Below are 14,479 nucleotides of genomic sequence, written 5' to 3'. Positions count from 1 at the left end.
AGGGCTGTAACAACGATCTCTTTCATGTCTCTTCAGCAATCCTGCACTAGCACGTTTCTAGTTACACCTTGAGGGGAAGACACAAGCACCAGATTACTAGCTTGAGATTTTTAGCTTGAATGTGTTTAAATATTCAGTGCTGAAAGAAAAGAGAAAAAAAAAAAACTGAGAATATACAAAATGCTTAGTTTTGCTGAGAACAAAAATGCATTATGCATTTGACAGGGAACAATATGAAAACAAATAATTTCCAGAAAGGGCCTGGACAGAATTTGTTGGTTTCACCGGACAGCCCTGTAGGTATCTTTTAGATCACTACCTGGTGCGAACTGCGTATCTCAGTAATGATTTTGAAGGACATGAGATATACAGACTTTTCATTTTAAAATGTTTTGCATTTGAACCTAGCTGTATTCTGGAATCACAGAGAATAGGGCAGACATTCTGGTAGTGCCACCTACAGTTAACTTTGTCTTTTTTAAAAGCCTGCATCGTATAACCTATAGATTTGATGGGTTTATACAATTCTTATACAATTCAGCTTGTGATTGTCCATTCCAGGTGTCTCTGTCATACAGGCATCTGACATGGGAGTTTTTCAATACATGCCATGATTTCAGTTAGGAGAGAGTGTGTTGTTTTGCCCATTAAAAGAAAATAAACATGCTCAAAAGCCAATTCCTGTACTCGTTTCTGTTTGTAGTTTTCAGATATGCTTGCACGTTTTGGCCATAGTTTGAAATTTGTTTTGGTTCAGAAGCATGCCTAAATGTGAACTTGGAAGTCCCTGAAAAATTTTGGTTTGCATGAGGTACCAGGAGAGATTTTCTAGAGTTTGGTCAGTAAATTTTTACAAGTCCGATGTCTGTTTCCCTTTGTGTGTAAACCAAAAGAAAATTGAACTGAGTTTGTATATTCAAGGGCTTGGTTGGCTAAACCTGAATTCTGAGTGCTTGATTTCCCATCTTGCTACATTTTGTGGAGAGGAGGGAGATGCAGAGTGGGAGTCATGATTGTATGCTCTAAAATCAATATATACTATTCAGTTTATCCACTTGCAGAGCTCTAGTACACATCTTCATTCATCCTCACTTCCTCAGCTAAATATGAACCTTTTCAGAATGGGAGGTATGGTTGGATAACTAAACCATTAACTTTCTAAAACTATTAGCAAGGAGACAATACAGAGCTGTAATCGTTCCAAGGCAACTGAGGACACATTTCAGTTGAAGCTTTATCATAACAATACTGTCAGGCACAGTGCATGGGACTATATTATTTTTTTCTGCGATCAAAACAATGTCCATCTATTCCATGCTATAGATTTATTTAATGAAAATAATCTGTATGTTTTTCGTTGTCAGTGCTCATTTTCCAAAGTTGTGATTAAAGATGGGATAGAAGCAACTTATAAAAACCCTCCAGGACTACACTAGCAAAAGTGTAATGGTTATTATCAATATTTTTTTCAAAAGTGTGTTTAACAACAAACAGCTATAGAGGTCATTTTTATAAGTATATGAAGCAATTTGCACCCTTCATAGCACAACTCAGTAGTTTGGATTGTCTCCACACTCCACATGAGATTACTGCATGGTATAGTAGAAGTGTGCAGTTTGGCCAGGGAGAGCTCTGAAGATTTCACATGGGAGCTGAAATACGCTCATTTCAAGAATGCTTTTTTTCTGTTTTGTTTTGTCTGTTTGTTTGTTTGTTTTGGCATATGTTATTTCTAGCTTTCACTGGTTGGAATAATATATGCATGTGAAGCTGCTTAGATGTGTAGTCAGTAGGGAGCTGTCTGGCTACATGAGTTTTTACATATCTTTCAGCTATTGTAAAATCACAGAACCAAATGTAAAATCTGAGCACTCAGGGCTATGGTGTGGATTTGTGACTCTCTTTGGAGGACATCAGATCCATAAAGCAAGAATATTACATTATATATACATACATGTTTGTATAGTAATAGTATTTCTCTCTTCCCCATAAAATATAGATACTCTTTTGAATGTTTAATATATACTACTCTCACTTATATATATTAGAGGTTTTTTAACTGTCTGACTAAAAAAAAAAGAGCTAACAAAAGAACCTAGCTCTTTAGACAAATAAATGAATAAAACAAGTCATCTTTAGAAGGCCAAATCTGGAGGTTCTTCCTCAAAGTTGGCCAAGATAAATTATAGTAGTTTAATGTGTACTTCGTCAAAGCAAAGGGGGAGGATAAACCAGGTAAAATAATATGCGCTAGGAGATTTATTAGTAGCCCTTGAGGGTCTTTTACATGTGAGGGCCCTGGAGGGACCCATCGTAACAAAAGTGCTAGGCAAATTTTTTTTTCCCCCCCTCCGGAGCTAAAGTCAAATAGGTCATATATAGGTACTGTGGGGAACAGAGGGCTCAGATATGTTCTATAAAAAAAAACAGCACTCAATATCTAGAAGGTAGGTTACAAGACTTTGAGAGATATAGCAGCTCTCCTGTTTGTACAGTGAAGCAGGTTTTCTTAAATCTTTTTGATAACATAATCCACATATTCATAGGAAAATTTCTTAGGGATTAGGTCAATCTTCATGCCTAAACACATCAAATCCTCAGGAAACTACAGAAATTGCTGAGATTAAAATAATGGCGGATAAACATGCACATGTATTTTTACTATTTTTAATGTCTAAAATGTTCTGCTTTTTTGCCCTTTTTAATGAAAAAAAGGTAAAAGAAAGGTTAATTACACTGTCTACTTTTTCTTCTCGTTTCAATTCCTGCGGTGTGCCTAAGGGGAGTGTAGAAATCTGGGAACGCTGGTTTTGTTTTTTCCTAACCTGTTTTGTTATCTACTTTCAAACACTTTCACTGTTTTATACCCACTGTAAATTTTAAAAATTCCAGATATATCTGAGTAACATATATAAAGAATTGGTACTCAGAATGGTTGTTTCTCTTATACTGAATTACAGTTCTCAGCTTTTATTTGATTTTAATTCCAAGTCATTAGTGCAGACACTCTGGCGCCTAAACAGCATAGCTAGCCAGAGGGTAATATTAAGAGGCATCTGTAACGCTGCCAATAAGTTACTTAAAGCTGGTTCTGTATAAAATGTCAATTATATTTACTAACGCTGATTAATGATAATAAAGTTGAGGTTTGTGTTCTTTCATAATAATCTGCAACTGTGTAAAAGTTTGATATCATGAAAAATTATAATAGAATTTCCATCATTTGGCTAAACAGCGCTAATGCGTGTATTTTCCTTGCATCAGATAGTGTTAGTGTGCAAAACATTTAATAGTAAGCATGAAAAAAACCATGGTGAACAAAAGATTATAAAAACAAATGACAGCATGTCTTTCCTACTACAGTTTATTACTGCAGTAATCTTAGCAGAAAATTATAAAAATAGCAAATCAATTGAATATCTCACAATTCAGTGTCTAACTTGAGTTGTTGCATTTGTAGTGCACTTTTTGCCTCATTTAAAGACACTTTACGTTTTTTTGGCTAATCCTAAAAAGTGATATTAAACATTTAGCACCATTACTATGAAGTGAAATCTACAAATTTCAGTGTTTGGCTTTTTGGTTTTGGTCCAAAAGTCAACAATTCCCTCCAGCTGTTCTGGTAAGAATGAATAAATAGTTGAATCGCGTCAGTAATCTGGGGTTTATTTTGCATTCCTGCTATGTTTTGTGTCATTCTTTGTTGTACAGAGAAAAACCCTAGTCTAGTACTTGCAATATATTAATTGACTAGGACAGGTGATATCCAAATACTTTGAAAATATCACTGAGGCTGTATAGACAAATGGGGACTGAAAATCAACATCGAGAAAAAGAGAAGAGCATCCTACAGTGCTGGAGAGCTAGTAAGAAAGATGGCAGACAAGGAGCTAGAAAATAGGCAAAGTGTAGTGCCAGATGATACAGCCAGAGCAATTGCCACAAATTGCAGGGTGAACATTTCAGGTTGGGAATCAGGAAAAAAAAAAATCATTAAGAAAGTGATGCAACACAGGCACGTGTTGTCCAGTAGGGCTGTATAATCACCATCTCTGGAATTTTCAGGGCTCAGGCAGGCAAAGCCATGGCCCACCTCATCTGTTGCTGGCACTAGTCCTGCTCAGAGCAGAGCTGGGACTAACTGACCTTGAGAAATTCTTTCAAACCAACATTTCCATGATTCTGTTGCTTCACCATACAAAATTTCTACCTAGAGGCATTGCATTGTTTATACCAGCAATAGGGATTGAGTAGTGGATAAAGGAAGTAACAAATACTTGTTCACTTGGGGTGAGATGTTCAGTGTGAAAGGGAGATCTCAAGTTGAAAGCAATACCTCAGTTACATTTCCAAAGCACAGAGGATCTTTCTATACTTTTTAAAAAACATTTCATAATCAAAGATCTCAGCCTAAGTGCAAGAGCAGAGTTTTTTATGCTATAAGCAAATACTTTAAAAGTTAATAACAGCCTGGCTTATAAATATGTATCATTAATTAGTTATACCTTCTAACCTCCAGTATATAAAATAGCTTATCTCAGCATTTAAGCTTTGGTTTTGAGGGATTGATTACTTTTTCTAGCTTATATTGAAGGAGACATGTATTTCTCTTGTGAGCACTGAAATCCAGATCCTGGTTGTTTAAATATTCAGATCATATGTAAAATGAACTTTGCAGTTGTTTTCTTACCTTTATTTTCGTTCCATTTAAACTCCGCTTGTTACAGCCTCTGCTACTGATTGTGTTCATGTTCATTACCTGCAATTAGGGCATAAGTTTCATATAAGCCCATGTTGCCTCGTGCAGAAGAAGATGAGTCTGTTAAAAAGAAAAAGCAAACAAACAAACTGGTTATTCTGGAAAGATGAAAACTAGCTGCATGGCACAATTAAATTTGCTCTGCTGTACCTTGGAAATAGGAAAGATGAGGCTGCTTCTTAATTGAAGTGCACAATATAGCATGATAATTCACTGCTGCTCTGCCAGCAAGGAGCTTGAAGTATTTTATATAAATGATGCCCCAAACACAATTTGATTATATCTGTGTTCATGTGGCATTTTACTATCACCCTACAATAATGTGCTGGTTAAATATAATTCATTGAGTCCTGCAGGCAGAATTAGTTCTCTCTCTTCTCTTTTGTATCACTTACTGCAATAAATTAATGCAAAGTACAGCAGGGTGGTGTTGTGCTGTGCAACAACAGCAGTGGCAATGTTGTCCCCTCAAATCCAGTATAATCCAAGCGTGGTTACTGTTGGTGTTTGTGGTGGAGTTTTGGGATTTATGTCTCATTCTCTTGAGTTGGCTACTTTCATCCTTTTTGGATGGGATCTTAAGAAAATAAGGCCTAGCTGATCTCACTGCCTTTGCTTCTTTCAGTCCCCTCTATTGCTTTGGGGAATGTTTCAGCTAAGTGACCTGTTTCAATCAAATTTCTCAGAGAGAGATGAAACTGTTTCAAAGACAGTGAATTTCTGTAAGTTTCTTAAAACAAGACAGCTGGGTAGAAAAGAAAAATTGTCTGCTGCCTAACTGATGGGTGTGAACAGTAGCCGTAACAGTCCAGATGAGGGAAAAGCTCCGTCAGAGACACAGGAGATTCAATCACAACGCACAAACTCCTCAGAAATGGGGATTCCTTAGTTGGGGCACTGATGGCATTTCCTGCTTGCTCAGGAAGGTGATGGCATGTGCTTCCTCTCCCCAAACCGTTCATAAGTCTTACACGTTGCCTCAGAGAACAAAGGCACACCAAGCCCAAATGATCTTTTGGAGTACATTGACCTAAAGTTGCACCAGAGGAGATTTAAGTTGGATATTAGGAAAAAATTTTTTTTTCATTGAAAGATTGTGAAGCATTGGAACAGGCTATCCAGGGAAGCTGTTGACTCACCATCCCTGGAGGTATTCAAAACACGTGTAGATGTAGTGCGTAGACTTTAGTGGTTTCGAGTTTAGATTTGGCAGTATTAGGTTAATGGTTGGACTTGATGATTTTAGAAATCTTTTCCAATCTAAAAGATTCTGCGATTCTATGAAATTGCTGCAGATCCAGAGGAGCACCTGGTGCACTGCAGAAACATGGAATATTTGGCATTGTGTCACAGAGGGTATTTTGAATGTGTAAGGAGAAAGGCATCTGCTAATTATTTTGTTAAACTCATGCAAACCTATGCATAGTTTAAATGTATTTCTTCCATGTCTTTAATTCCGTATGTCCTTTTAGTGCTCATGTGTTCTACTTTTTGTAGCACATAAAAAGAGACAATACATAATAATGAAGTACAACAGTTAATTGGTATTTTGTCTCAAGAATTCTGTTTTTCATATGCTCAAGAAGCAATGAATTAAGATGCAAAGTTTAATAAATTCATCATCAGAACCCTATTCTGTAATTTTATATTGCAGTTTGACAACATTTAATCCACTGTTATTGCTTTGAAGGATTTTTAATTGAATTACTCAAAACACAAAACAGAAAATAAAAAAGGGATTATAAATAGGACAGTAATGTTAACAGCACTACTGCCTGGTTGAAACTTTTTAATGGCATGGTATGTACAGCTGTTAAAAAGGTTTTAAATACTTTTTATGTATAGTGACTTTTTATTTTATGTAGAAAGCATTCTCTGCACAATCAGTTTTTCTTAGAAAATGTAGAAGTGATTCTGTTTTCTTGAAATTCATGAAGGTATGAAGGAAAGTTAGGGATAACCTTATGTTCACTCTCACTGTGATGGAAGCATTTCAGCTGGAGTTCAAATTATGGATGACGAATGTCACAAAGAAGGTGAGTTCAGCCAAAATACAAGTGAACTACCACTGTTTAAAAAGGAAGTAAAAAGACTTGGCCAGTTTTAATGGCACTTAAATACCCTATGACAGAGTATATAGTGAGTGCCTTCTAGAAGGAAGAAAAAGAGTGATTTTCTTAAAAAAACAAATGGCAACCTGTACTTATTCCTGAAAATTTATTTTAATGCACTGAGAAGCTTTCACAAAAGGAAAATGTAGAAAACTCAGGCAAGCATATTTCTGTGGTCTACATGGTCAAATGTTTTGGTTTACTGATTCTGTGGACTGCTTTGCCTGTAGATATGTGGTTGCTACATAACATGCTGCATTTGTTCATACATCTCATGCTCAGTAAACAGGATTTATTTCAAAGGAAAGCATCAGCAACAAGTATACGTGTTCAGGTAAAATAAAACAATTTCAGATTGTTTATCTTAGCTTACAATAAAAGTTAACTACACAGTGCACATTAATAGCTTTTCCTTTCTGTGCTTTCAGTTGTATGTTACCATTTGATAAAGGTAGTTAACAAAGTCTTCTCACTGCCTACAGGAGAATTATCAGGATTAGGCTCATACTTCTAAAATTTTGCCTCACCTTCTAGTAAAGCTGGTCAATGCACTGGAAGGCTAACTACAGTAGATCAAATCTGAACAAAGGCCTATATGATGATTATTTTAATAGCCAGTGGGAAATCCTCAAAGTATAGGTTTTAAATTCCTTAATTTGTTGGTTTCAAAGATTTATGGTTTTCTCGAGTATCTGGTATTTTCTGCCTCTTTATTATAGGAAAAGGGACCAAGAGCTTACCTACTTGACCACAAGAAAAAGCAGCTCTCATATATTCAACCTCTATGCTTTAAAAATTTTTCATGTATGACGTAAACTTAATCAAAGCTTTATGCCTTCTAGGAGGTAACCTCTGCATGAACTAAGGAACTGAAATATTGTTTAATCACACTCTGTACTGCTTTTTTACAGTGATATGAGAAACAGTACCTTGGTTGGATAGAAACAACCAAGATAAAGTATTTTGTTCTGTCACAGGTAAAAAGGCATTTATATTAGTCAACACTTAAATACACCACTACTGCTGATAAATAAATCTTCCTAGTTAGTATCTCCAAGACATTTATAAAAGGTAAATATGCTGTTTCACATTTTTCACTTGGAAGGTTTAGGCCCAATTGGTATCGGAACAAAATGATTTGCTGATTTGAATTGGCAGTCTGTGCTTCACCCTTTCAGGCCAACTATTATTAACCTTTATTCTAACAACCAAAGAAAATAATGGTTGTGTCTGAGTCCTTTAATGTTGCATAAAAATCAATAGCTGTAAATAGTGATTCCTACAGTTTTAACTGGCCTATCTCAATTAAACATAGAGAACTTTTCCTATGACATACCGATAACATTTTTTTTTTAAATTCCTAGTAAGGCATTTTAAAAGTAGAAATTTCTAACAATGTTGTTTCTTCTGGTTGTTTAGATTAACATTTTAAATTAAAAAAAAAATCATAATGATGAAAAACATTATGGTTCAGTGACCTACTTAGAGAACTCAATTTCAAAATAAATTTGGTTATCTTTCTCTTACTGGTGGGGAGAAATTAAAAAGCTTTTATGTGATCTGAAAAAGGGAGTAATTGCAAAGCTGACTATATAAAGACAGCCACAAACATTTCAAGTCTTAGTTGTACTTGATCTTGACATCCCTCTTATCATTGCTCTAACATTCCAACACAAATCTGTGTTTTGTACTTTTGTGTACTGGTCAATCAAAAATTTCCAGCTCATTTTTGACCTTGTCTTCGCATTGGTTATCTTTTCAGTCCTTAAGTGCTACATTATGAAAGGAAGAGTGTGGGAGTGCCGTGCTGTTAATAAGTAATCCGAAGTGGATCTCCCACACAGCACTTTGATAAATGTATTCTTGAGTTTGGATACTGACCTATGTTAATACGGGATGCTATTAGATGAGATATGTTAAAAACTTATCAGTGTACAGTCTTCTATGGGGGGGGGTTGGAGTATTTTTTTTTTCTTTAACATGCTGTTAAGCATTGTTCATTTGTACAGCTCCAGTAGTGTACTAAAATAAGGAAATGCTATATCAACTGAGCGTTCTCATTTTCTTCATTTGGAATAGAGTGAGGTGATCAAAGGCTATTTGTACTACACTTTTAACATTTTCAAATATTCTAACTGAAGAGCTGAGGAAGCAAGAAATAGTGATTGTGATGCCAAATGAGGGTCAGATAAAGCAAGATTGAGATCTACTAAAATTTAAGCTTTTTTTGAAATTCTGATTCTATCAAAATCTTTTATGAACCTTTTGAGATTTATTTGGTTAATCCTGTTAAATTTAAAGTTGTCCGTTTTTTTTCACGCGCACCAAATTTCTTTTAAAATTTTCAAAGTAGCCTATGCAATGTACGAACCACAGTAGTAGTAGTGTCATAGTTTCATGTTGGCTGATGTTATCTCTGCTAGTATAGTCTGAGTCTCAGAGCTTTGACTTCTTTGCTCAGCCATAACCAAAGCCTGGACCTAATCTTGAGTGACTTGATTTTGTTCAGTAGCACATTGGTACAATTAAAAAAAAAAAAAAAAAAAAGAGAGGGAATCTCCATTAGACTCCTCCAAGTGGAACTTGTAATGACTGATCTGAAGAGCAGTTGCTCAAATCATGACACCATGCTTGCAGCTCTACTTAAAGTAATAAAGTCCTAGTATAAAAGAAGTCACGACTTTTTTAGTTCTTAAAATATACAACAGAAATTAATATATGTATATATATAGGATCAAGTTGCCAGGCTGTTGCTTGGATTTTTACTTTGTCTAAAACAACTATAAATTAAATCTTTACTCCCTAAAAAAATATATAATATAACATATGGAATATGTAGCAAATAATAAAAATAAAATAAAAACTGTAGAAATACAGGTAAATATAAAAATGGAGTGTTTACATGGACTTCAAATGGTGATGTTTTTGCCTAAATAAAAAGTCCATAACAAAAAAGAGATAATGCAGTCTGTAAAAAACTAAATGGAATTTTCCAAGTCTTAGTTCTACATCTGAATCTGTAGTATTTTGTAAGAAAAAGCATGTTTATTTCCTTAGTAGTACATGCTTATTTATTGAAGTCATATGATATGTCTGCAGTTTAAAGATTTTTTTAAAAAGAGAATACTTACTACATGGAAAATAAAAATGCATACGTTTACCTCATAGACTTATTTTTAAAAATATATTTTTTTTTAAAGGAAAAGAGCATTTTAGAGTATGTAAGAGGATACAAAATAGATATGATCTTGAATTAAAGCAGCAAGCAGTAGTCACAGTACAGATCGTTGCTATGGTAGTTCAGCAAAATGGTGACTTTGTAGACCATGCTTAATTCTTCTCATATTAATCACTGATCTTTTAGAAATTCTTCCCCCCCCCGCCAAAAAAAAAAAAAAAAAACAAAAAAAAACAGCAACAACAAAAAACTTATAGCCCCTCTTCATTTTGAAAAGACCTCTTGTTTCAAAGTGCAAGTTAATTAAAAACACTGAAGGCCTGAACTGGAATAAAACACTTTGAATGGAACAAAATAGGTATTTATATATTTTTGAATTTATATCCTGAATATGATTTTCCAGTACCATCTTATTGAAGGTATCTAATGAGATTTTGAAGTGTTTTTTTTGCTAAAACAGTTCACACAAGTAAATAAAACTGTAAAATAATATATATGTAGAAATTAAAAATATACAACTGAAGTGACTTACTGACTCATAAGTTCAAAATGAGTTGCACAAAAAGTTACTATTGTCATGAAATCTGACAAAACACTGTACTTCCAGCTGTTTTCTGTTTTTACTCATTGTGAGCAAATAGCGAAATATTAACTTGTTCCAAAACCTACTGTAATTAGTTAAAATACTTCTACTACCTTTGGTGCACTTTAGATCGCACACGAAAAGGCAATACAGGACTGACCAAAAAGAAGTCCTGAATTCAAATGACATTATCTAAAAGTTCATTTTATGGCATTGGCTCCACATTATCATATCCATTATTATAGATTCTAGCCAGAAGGACATCAGCTCTTGTCCAGAAGCTACCTTTGTGTGGAGTTGATTATGCTGACCTTTGAAGTCATTTAGACATTTTTGGAAATTTTTCCTAATATATATAGATAGGTTCACATACAACTGTGAAAACTGTTATTCCTGCCTTAGGTTAAACTGCCTCATTTCTTTCTTTTTGACAGCTGTGGTCAATAGATGTTGACCAAAAGCTGTCAAATTTCTTGAGAAATGAAACATTTTTTTTCCTCAGATGAGAAGTAGAGAGTTATTTGTCTTCTGTCCAGGGAAATCCTTCCCATTAAATTGACAGGCTTTAAACAAATTGTTAGCTTTAATTGTTTGAAATAGGACAAATGCACAAACTAAAGTGCCCCTTTCTAGGATGAAAGAAGACAGTAGAATTAACCAGGATATTCAGAAATGGTGTCTCTTTTGCTGTAGTGATTGACTGCAATTCTGTATTTAGGTACCATAGATATTTTGGGTAGATAGGCAATTTTATGAAGGCAGTATTGGACATCTCATAGGAGGAGGGAGAAAAGAAATCTTTGGTCAACATCATGTGGGAAAGATTGATAATAATATGGAAAAAAAGTATGCTAAAGATACTAACTTACAATGCTTTAAGCTGAAATTCTAACACTTCTACTTTTCCAGCACTTTTGAAGGAATGTGAAGAGTAGCTCTTCACACAGATAAGTTTTGTTTTATTTTATTTAATTTTACATTCTGGTTTCCTAATGAACTTCTGGCTCTGTGATCTGGAAAGAAATATGATAGGCACCTATAAAAAGTATTTCAAGTAACAGCATATCAGATTAACGAATCCTAGGACATCTGTGGGATCTCTGTAAAAGATGCATATCCAGGCCTACATCTTGAGACACTGGAGTGGATTGAATGGGTAAGAAATGTATAGAAATGATTGTTACACCCTCTCTAAAGCTGTTCAAAATCTATCTTGCCCGTGCCTGCCCACACTGCAGGTTGTGGCAGGAAGAGCCACTGTAATGTTCACAAGGAAAATGTAGCATGGCCTGGAAGAAAGTCTACCTGTTAGCTGCAGATGGTGAAGGATTCTTTTCTCCTTTCTTCTTTTTCAGAGGGTACATGTGAGGCCTGGTAGGCTCTCAGATAGCAATGTGGCTGAGGATAGGTTTAACCCATTCCTTGCAGGCTATTGTTGAATGAAATAATTGTGGTGGTTTTACTCGGGTGGGTGGCCGAGCTCCACCACAACCGCTCTCTCACTCCCCCTCCTCAAAGAGGAACGGGGAGAAAATATGATGAAAATGGCTCAAGGGTTGAGATAAGAATGAGGAGATCGCACAGTAATTATCATGATGGGCAAAACAGACTCAGCATAGGGAGATAGTAAGATTTATTGCTTATTACTAACAAGCTACAGAAGTGAGAAACAAAGGAAAGAAACCGAAAGCACCTTCCCCCTCATCCACCCTCTTCCACCTCCTCCCCCCGAGTGGCGCGGGGAACAGGGGTTTTGGTCAGCCTATAGCACTTCTTCTCTGCCGCTCCTTCTCAGTCACTCTCGTCCGCTGTGCTGTGGGGTCCCTCCCACAGGATACAGTCCTTGGTGAACTGATCCGGCCTGGGCTTCCCACAGGCAGCAGCTCTTCAAGAACTGCTCCAGATATGGCTCCGTACCACGGGGTCCATCCCTCAGGAGCAAACTGCTCCAACGTGGGTCCCCCATGGGCAGCAGCTCCTGCCAGCTCACCTGCTCCTGCGTGGGCTCCTCTCCACGGGCTACAGGTCCGGCCCGGAATCTGCTCCAGCAGGGGTCTTCCACAGGCCACAGCCTCCGTCAGTGCAGGTCCACCTGCTCCACCGTGGTCTCCTCCACGGGCTGCAGCGTGGAACCCTGCTCCACCGTGGTACTCCATGGGCTGCAGGGGGACAGCCTGCTTCACCATGGGCCTCACCACAGGCCGCAGGGGACTTCTGCTCCGGCGCCTGGAGCACCTCTCCCCCTCCTTCTTCACTGACCTTGGCGCCTGCAAGGCTGTTCCTCACTCCTCTCACTCTCCCAGCTGCTGTGTGGCGCAGCGTGTTTTTTTTTTTTCCTGTCTGAAATATGCTCTCACAGAGGCGGAAAACAACATCGCTAATTGGCTCGGCTCTGGTCAGCAGTGGGGCCCTTACCTAACATGGGGCAGCTTCTAGATCCTTCTCACAGAAGCCACCCCTATGGTCCCCTGCTACCAAAACCTTGCCACGTAAACCCACTACAATAGTAAAGTGAGAATAATACTTGAATTAAATTTAAAAGCCCAATCTTGCAAATTCTCACTCATAAAGTTTTTCTTTGGCTACATCATTTCTAAACATAAAAACCCTCCTTCCATTTCCTTTAGCTTTCTATATTATTTTGGAAAATGTATCCGCTGTGGAGAATTGGGCAGTTAAGTGTAGAACATTTTATCATATAAAAAACTCCTCCAATGATAATAGATATAAGGGGCTACAAGATTTTTTTAGTTAGTATTATTTTTTTTCTGGAGGGCCAGTACAGAAAGAGAATCTGTCACCAGAAGAATGCACTGTTGAGAGATACTTGGTGCCTTGCTTGCCTACTAACCACGTATCAGAAATCCATGTCAGCTTAATGTATGGTAAATTAATTCAAAGACAAGATGAAGCCTCTATAATTTTGGATTGGTATTTAAAATTGCAAATGTGTTCACATTATGAATGATTTATCCATGAAGCTCATTGGCAAGAGATATATATGAGAAAAGAGTTTTGTGACCATCATAGGGTTGAGGTTTATGAAGATCAGACTTATGGTTTAATTAAATAGAATAAAGTATTTTAATTTCTGTAACTTTGTTGTTTAGGTCATTGGAGTCAGTGATGGATGAGATTTAAGGACTTTACATGCAAGGTCCTAATGGATCTTACAACATTCTCTCTGCCATCTAGAAGTTCACACCATCACAGTCAGGATAATGGACTTGCACAAATCATCAGCATGACCTGTAATGTTAACACTAGTAATTCTGTGTAAGAAAACCTTCATGCATATGTAAAATCAGGATTCTGACTGAGAATAGTTGTGTTTTTATTAAAACCCATAACTGTGAAAGTCCTTACCCTGTTCTTAGTGAGGCAGAACTGCCACCATTATAGTAATTAAGGATGGACTGAAGATTGCATGGTGTGGTCCATTTTCTGTAGCACTAACAGGCAAGATCAGCTAATGTGCTATATTAAGTAGGAACCTTCCTTCTGAAGTTCTCAGGAGAAATTCTGTAACAGGTTTATTTTTGACATCTTTCTGACTGGCATTAGTATTCTTTAGATATACATACGTACATGAATACCCTCACACATACATGCTTCCCAAGGACTGTTTGCACAGTTAAGAAAAGCATGTTTATCACCCTAAAGTAGTTGTATTTTCATCTTTTGCATTATTCAAATACTCTGAAAAACTGATTAAATTCTAGAATTGCAAATATTTCTTTTGTTAATGTGGCAAGTATATCATGGTTTAAAGCATTCTGAGGACCCAAATGCAGTTCTCCACCAGGCATATCTTTTCAGATCTTTATGCAAGTGACTTAGTAAAGGCT

At 36.5% G+C, this 14,479-nt stretch overlaps 1 protein-coding gene and 1 long non-coding RNA gene across 5 annotated transcripts in view; one reads left to right on the top strand and one right to left on the bottom strand.

Moving 5' to 3' along the window:
- Positions 1–14,479, top strand: part of DPYD (dihydropyrimidine dehydrogenase) — a 352,519-nt gene that overhangs the window by 245,406 nt on the left and 92,634 nt on the right. The gene's annotated exons all lie outside the window — the stretch shown is intronic.
- On the bottom strand, positions 5–12,952 carry LOC106039428 (uncharacterized). Its single transcript, XR_001209246.3, has 3 exons — positions 12,622–12,952; positions 4,691–4,819; positions 5–139 (listed from the first exon to the last, which is right to left on the bottom strand). It is a non-coding gene; the product is annotated as an uncharacterized lncRNA (long non-coding RNA).

This window comes from Anser cygnoides, chromosome 8 (genome assembly GCF_040182565.1).
Source record: "Anser cygnoides isolate HZ-2024a breed goose chromosome 8, Taihu_goose_T2T_genome, whole genome shotgun sequence".
NCBI lineage: Eukaryota > Metazoa > Chordata > Aves > Anseriformes > Anatidae > Anser > Anser cygnoides.
The sequence above is the reverse complement of the archived record's forward strand: the minus strand, read 5'-3'. Positions and strand labels throughout refer to the sequence as shown.